This window comes from Heliangelus exortis, chromosome 1 (genome assembly GCF_036169615.1).
Source record: "Heliangelus exortis chromosome 1, bHelExo1.hap1, whole genome shotgun sequence".
Lineage (NCBI taxonomy): Eukaryota > Metazoa > Chordata > Aves > Apodiformes > Trochilidae > Heliangelus > Heliangelus exortis.
Genome location: NC_092422.1, coordinates 78928900 through 78934899, shown reverse-complemented (window position 1 = coordinate 78934899; position 6000 = coordinate 78928900). Strand labels below are relative to the sequence as shown.

At 36.9% G+C, this 6000-nt stretch overlaps 1 protein-coding gene across 2 annotated transcripts in view; it reads right to left on the bottom strand.

Annotated features, from left to right (window-relative positions):
• The window catches only part of POLA1 (DNA polymerase alpha 1, catalytic subunit), a 193829-nt gene that overhangs the window by 61885 nt on the left and 125944 nt on the right, over positions 1-6000 (bottom strand). The window lies entirely within an intron of this gene.

Below are 6000 nucleotides of genomic sequence, written 5' to 3'. Positions count from 1 at the left end.
CACCTTGCTCTATATCAGCTCAGGCAGACAACGCAAATGCCTCCTCTTAAGACTGAAAAAGAAGGAATGCTTCTGGGATTGGTAATGATGTACCTTTTGTACAAGGTGCAACCACAGGTTAAACCAATGCCACACCTCATCTTGAAAAACCACCAATAGCAGATACCTAAGAAATAGTTTAAGAGAAAGTACACAGTAGAAGTTTTCTATACGGTTCAAGGACCTTCTGAATCACCATCTTTATATTCAGTGGTGATGGATGCATCATTATTCTCATTCCAATGAACTTTAAGTGCTTTCCATACCAACGTAAATGTTTAGCACCTACAGCATCTTGCAGAATAGCTACACAATGTATGAAAAGGTATCTTATTTTTCCTGAACATACATAAGTTGTTTTTTTTCTTTTCTATTGCCATGTAGTTTTTCTGTCAGGAGAGACTAGGAATAATCATCTGCATTCACCTTTTCCATGTCACTCATGATTTATAGACCAACATCACACTCTCTGCAATCAAACTCTTTTCCAAACCTCAATCCCAATTTACTTAGGTGTTGCATGGATGGAAACCACTCCACATCTTTGTTACCCTTCTCCAAATCTCTTTTAGATCCTTTTTGAAATAAAAGGGTGGGGGGAAACGGGACAAATACGGACAGAGATTAAACCAGTATTTCACGCTGTATTTGGGATGCTAGACAAACATGAATTTTTACAGAAGCAATAAGGTTTTTTAAACAATTTACCATATTGTTCTCTGCTCCTTTCCTCAAGTTCTCTTTGCCTGGAGCACTACCAAGCATTTGAGCACTGAGAAGTAATTTTCAGAAAGATACTTCTTACTACGCAAGAATCATAGTTTTATTTATCACGAGTAAGTTAATAAACACATTGTATGCAAAACTAAGATTGGTCTTTTAGCATATACATCACTTAATGCTCCTTAGCAGAGGATTTAATTTTCCATTGTCAACTGGTAAGTCAACTTGCTATCACAAGTTCTTTCTGCAACTCTGCTCAAACAGATGCTGCTTTTACCATCCCTGAGCAGCTCAGTACTGTCAAACAGCATTTCAGATTCTCAGCTGTTGATGTTTCTGCTGGGAATAATGGCTGTTAATTTCTGCCTCCGTTTCCAAAATTTGTTTTTGCTGCTCCTGCAAAGAAGTTTAATCTAAACTAAACTATGATTCCTGCTACTTTCACAGAAATATTCCAAATCACAGAACAACTCAAAAAGTTGTTTGTTTCTCTGCTCACTGGGCTCTTTAACAAGCTGTCCCAACATTATTCCCTGGAAATTACTTCTACCTGATTTCCAAGACAGCAACTCAGGTTTTCAGTTACTATGATGTTTCCTACCTTTCCAGCTTCCACAACACCACCCAGAACTATTGCCTGTATCCCCATCTTGCTAACAAATCCATAACAAAAGCCTGCAACTGTATACTTCTTCTGGCTTTGATTTCCTGGAGATTCGGGTGTGCTGGCAAAGCAAGTCTTCAGTAAAACTTGACCTGTGTTTTCTTTGCTCCCTGGCATGGCCAGAACTTAATCTCTATTTTGTACCTTGGTAATCCAGCATATTGATTAATTATAACTGTATCAGTAGCCTAGCTTAAAGTTAGATTTTTTTAATTACTTCATTGTGGTTTGGAATTTGTGTGAAGGGATACATAAACTTGTCAGCTTTATCACTTTCTTCAATTTAAAAATATATTCTTCTACAATATTTTCAAAAGCACTAGATGTCAGATTCAGCTTTTATTTCTTCTTTTTAAGATGACATCTCAAATCCTTTCCAAAAAACTTCCATTATTCCATAGACTTTCTTCTTTCACCATTTTCCCAGCCATACCATGCCCTCAAATTATCCCGCTTGGTGCAAAGCCCATCAAAACAATTCCTGTTGCTCTTGCAGAGAGGAGCTTTTATGCCCATGTGGGCAGACCAGAAAACCTTTGTGGGGAACTTCAAGCCAACAGCAAGGTAGGTAGCACTATCTACAAGGTGTGCTCCAGTCTGTAATGCAGATATTGAGTCTTCTAATATATGCAGCTAGAGTTTATTTCACTCAGCTCTGGATATTTAAAAGGCTAATACCCAGTCTAAGCTATGATCCCTTTAGGGTAAATTAAGGCAGAAAAAAGAATCTCCAAAAAGCAGTTCATCTAACAGACTTTGGGACAATGCAAACCTGGCTCTAGACTCTCTTAATAAAACATGGGTACACCTAATGGCAAAAAAAAAGCTTTTTAGGAACAACATGATCAGTGCATTTGATCGCTATGTTTGAGTTTTATTGTTATGCAAATTAACAATGTAAATAATTACATGTTTAACACTGCACAGTGATGAATTTCCAAGTATCCAGAAATCTTCTGTGGATTTAATTTTGGCCTCTTGTACAACTGTTGCCCTAGGAGTCCTAATAACATTCTGCTAGTCACATATAAATTATTTATGACAGATATTTCATGAGCAACATCAGAAAGACAGATACTGCTCAACAAGACAGAGCTACTTTATCAGCACATGATTCACCATGAAAACTCCTAATTTAGGACCTGACCTAACAGACACCTGACCTGTGTCTTCTGAAGTCAGTAGACACAAATGAGCCTCAAGTGAAAAAAGTAAGCTTCAAAGTGCTTAGCTTTGGCTTTGCAAACAAACCAAATATTTATTTCTAAAAGATGGAGGTGCTGATCTGCTCACATTTTAAAAAATAATTCCATTTTAATAGACATGGAATAATTTTCTACCAAAAAAGCTACTCTATGATAGCACTGAGATTTTCATTCTTACATGAGTCTGAGATCTTCAGTCATTCTTATACGAGCAGTGAGAATATATTATAGCCACTGTGAGGGAAAACACCAAAACATTTCTGGAAAGGATAATGAACTGTCACTGATCTTTCATTAGGTCATTTCTTGCAGACAAAAGCTATGGTCTGTGTGGAAAGCTGTTTAGGTCATTTTTGCTTATTATGTAGCATCATTGCCTTCCTATGAAACACTTGGTAGCAGTCTCACATGAACAGGGACTTAAAATACAGATCCAGGCAGGGGGAGACATGGAGGGTGCCCTCACCCGTTCCAAAAGTCTCCTGTTTAAGAGCATAATTGTTTCAGCTGTAACTGTGAAAAGATCTGTGCGTACAAAGCGTACACCTCATGATTCAAAACATATTAAATTACTTCATTTGAACTTTAAAACAACTTATGATACTAGAAAAACAAAGTATGGATAGTACCAGATAGTAAGGTATTTAGTTAGGGAATGCAAGTGCAACGGAAAAAACAAAGCCTGGAATGGGAGCAGCATCCAAACTTCAGCTGATCACAATACTCCAAAATAGACAACCATGAAAATAATGCATGACAAAAGCAACAAGTGTATTTTCTGTCACCTGCTGGTATTTTTAGCTACCAATTAAGAAATGAAGGACTACACCCCTTGCAAGGTACTGCTTCTACTGTATTATGGAGAGTGCATAGGTGGTCCACCCAAACTACAATTGCATAATGGTATTTGAAGCAAGGTTTTTTTTATGCAGTTGTCTTAGTTTAATGCAGTCACTGTTGAATAAAGTGCTGGGAACTTTCCTGGTCACAAAATACGGGTGAAAAAAGACTGAAAAGCCCTTCTTAATCTGAAAAACAGTAGCTTAGGATAAAAATAAACATTCCAATTAAACACCTTACTATTATGCTTGTTTTCAACTACAAAAAAATTATCAAACCCTACAACTTCCACTGAAAAGTAATTTTCTCAATAAACTGTTTTGAAAATTGGTATCTGAGTTGCTGCCTACAAGAAACAAACCAAATGTTACATAGATAGTAACTAAATGTCCCTTCAACTCATAAAGAAAACAGTTAATGTCATTTGTATAGACTTACTACCAGTTATAATTAACATTAAAGAAGTCTTTTATTCTTTGTCACCTCCCTATTGAGGCCTTATTTGAGTTTGTTTGCACTTACTATCTGTTAATCTCTCTTAATAAATGACAACTATAACTGTTGCTATTATGCATGGAAATTAAACATGTAGATAACTGTGTGAAGGGAGCTCTTTTTGAAAAAAGCAGTATCAGAAACATGTAGCTCTTTATGTCTCTTGTTTTGCTTTGATAATTAAGCCATAGCCTTGATTTGGCTTAAACAAAAAACTTTTCCATGGACATGCATGTTGCAATCAAATTCAATGCATGCATTATGTTCTGATTCAATTTGTTCAAGTGCATTATTGTTAACCCCTATTGGATTCATGCCTGTCATCTTCACTGGCCAAACAAAACCAATCTTTCATTTCCCAGCAGTTATCACAGAGTCTGTAAATTAATTTGCAACAGATCAAACAAAATCATAATAGGAAACCTTCATTTTTGTTCTACTTGGTATCTGCAACGCTGTGAGAAATTAAATACCAAGTTGACAGGAAAAAAAAAAAAAAAAAAAGTAACATTATAACATTTAAATGTATGCAAAAAAACCCCCACAACCCTGGAGTAAATGCACAATATAAAAGAAAATCCCTCAAGAGTACTATGTCCACAAACTGTAGCTAATGGGGAGAAATTTGCCAGTCAAAAGTAATTTTCTTTCTTTGTAAATCTGTTCTTGAGAATTAGACTCTCACATTCTAGTGATCAACAATCATTATAAGTACTACCCCAACTACAGAAGCAAGTAGCTTTGGAACAGCCTTTCAAATAGAAGTTGCAGAAGTCAACAACACACATTTATTAAGCTTTATCTTAACAGAGCTTACAAATTACATTTCACAATGTAGCATGGCTGCCTGCTACAGTGGAGGGGTGGATGTGCTTCTCTAGGACACACTGTTCTGTGTCTGTTCCTGCCTTTACAGCCTGGATGCAGAGGGACCAGTAACACTTTGGAAGTTCACATGGAATGAAAAAATGGAGTATTAAACAGAAGATGCAAGCACTAACAATTAATCAGAGTCACGATGAGTCACTTTGGAGTTGAGTTGAAAATGTAATTAGTGCTTGCTTCTCTACAATCTTATTCTCCATTGAAGACAAACCTAAGGTGGATTTTTGCAAGTGGGATCTTTGTAGATGATGTCCAGTCTCCAGATGGCTGTGATACCTCACCTCAAGCACACGGGATCCTCACAGTGATCTGAAGTTATGACCTTAAATCACCAAGCCCCACCAGAAGGGAAGTGTAGGAATGCAACCTGGACATGCTTTCACAGTCAAGCAGCATAAGCTCTCTGTTTATGTCAATGATTAGCAAATAAACTTTTGGAAGGATGAATATGAGAGACAACACAATGAAAATATTCTGGCTTAGGCATCATTATGAGTTACTCATCAAGCGACTCAACTCCAAACTCCTCTCCTTTCAGCCTACTCTTAAAAAAACCTATATTATTTCCACTTAATCCAAGAGCAGAAGCTTCAAACCCAGTTTTCCTGCCAATGTCTGTTATTATGGATAGCAATGCCTGACAGGGCAAATCTCGTTGAAGTAGTTTTAAATTCCCTGGAGGGATGAGGTTCCACCAATATTGCATTATTGGGTAAACTATCAAATCTGATACCCCCATGCAATGTTTAAAGACAAATGTTTTTACAAAATATTTCATATTAAGTTTCTTGTAGCAACAGCAGACCTGACTTGGTGACCTGAAAGTTATCAGCTGCACTTGCAATAACTTACTCTACATTGCAGGTGTGTTCTCCCTGTTGCATTTGTGCCTTCTGCAAATATCTGAATGTCTGGGGGAGGAGACAGATGTTCCTTAGTAGTAAACTGCATCTCAGGAATTAGAACTTGAGCCAAAACCTGTTTGCACATTCTTTGGCAAATGGTTTGACTATTAGTAGCAGCTACATCTTTTAAGAATTACACCACAATTTCACATTTGAAACACCTGTGTTGTATCAGTATCAACTTAAAGACGAGCTATTGCTGTCAAGTCAGGAAAGTTTTTCTGCTGTATACCAGAAAATTAAA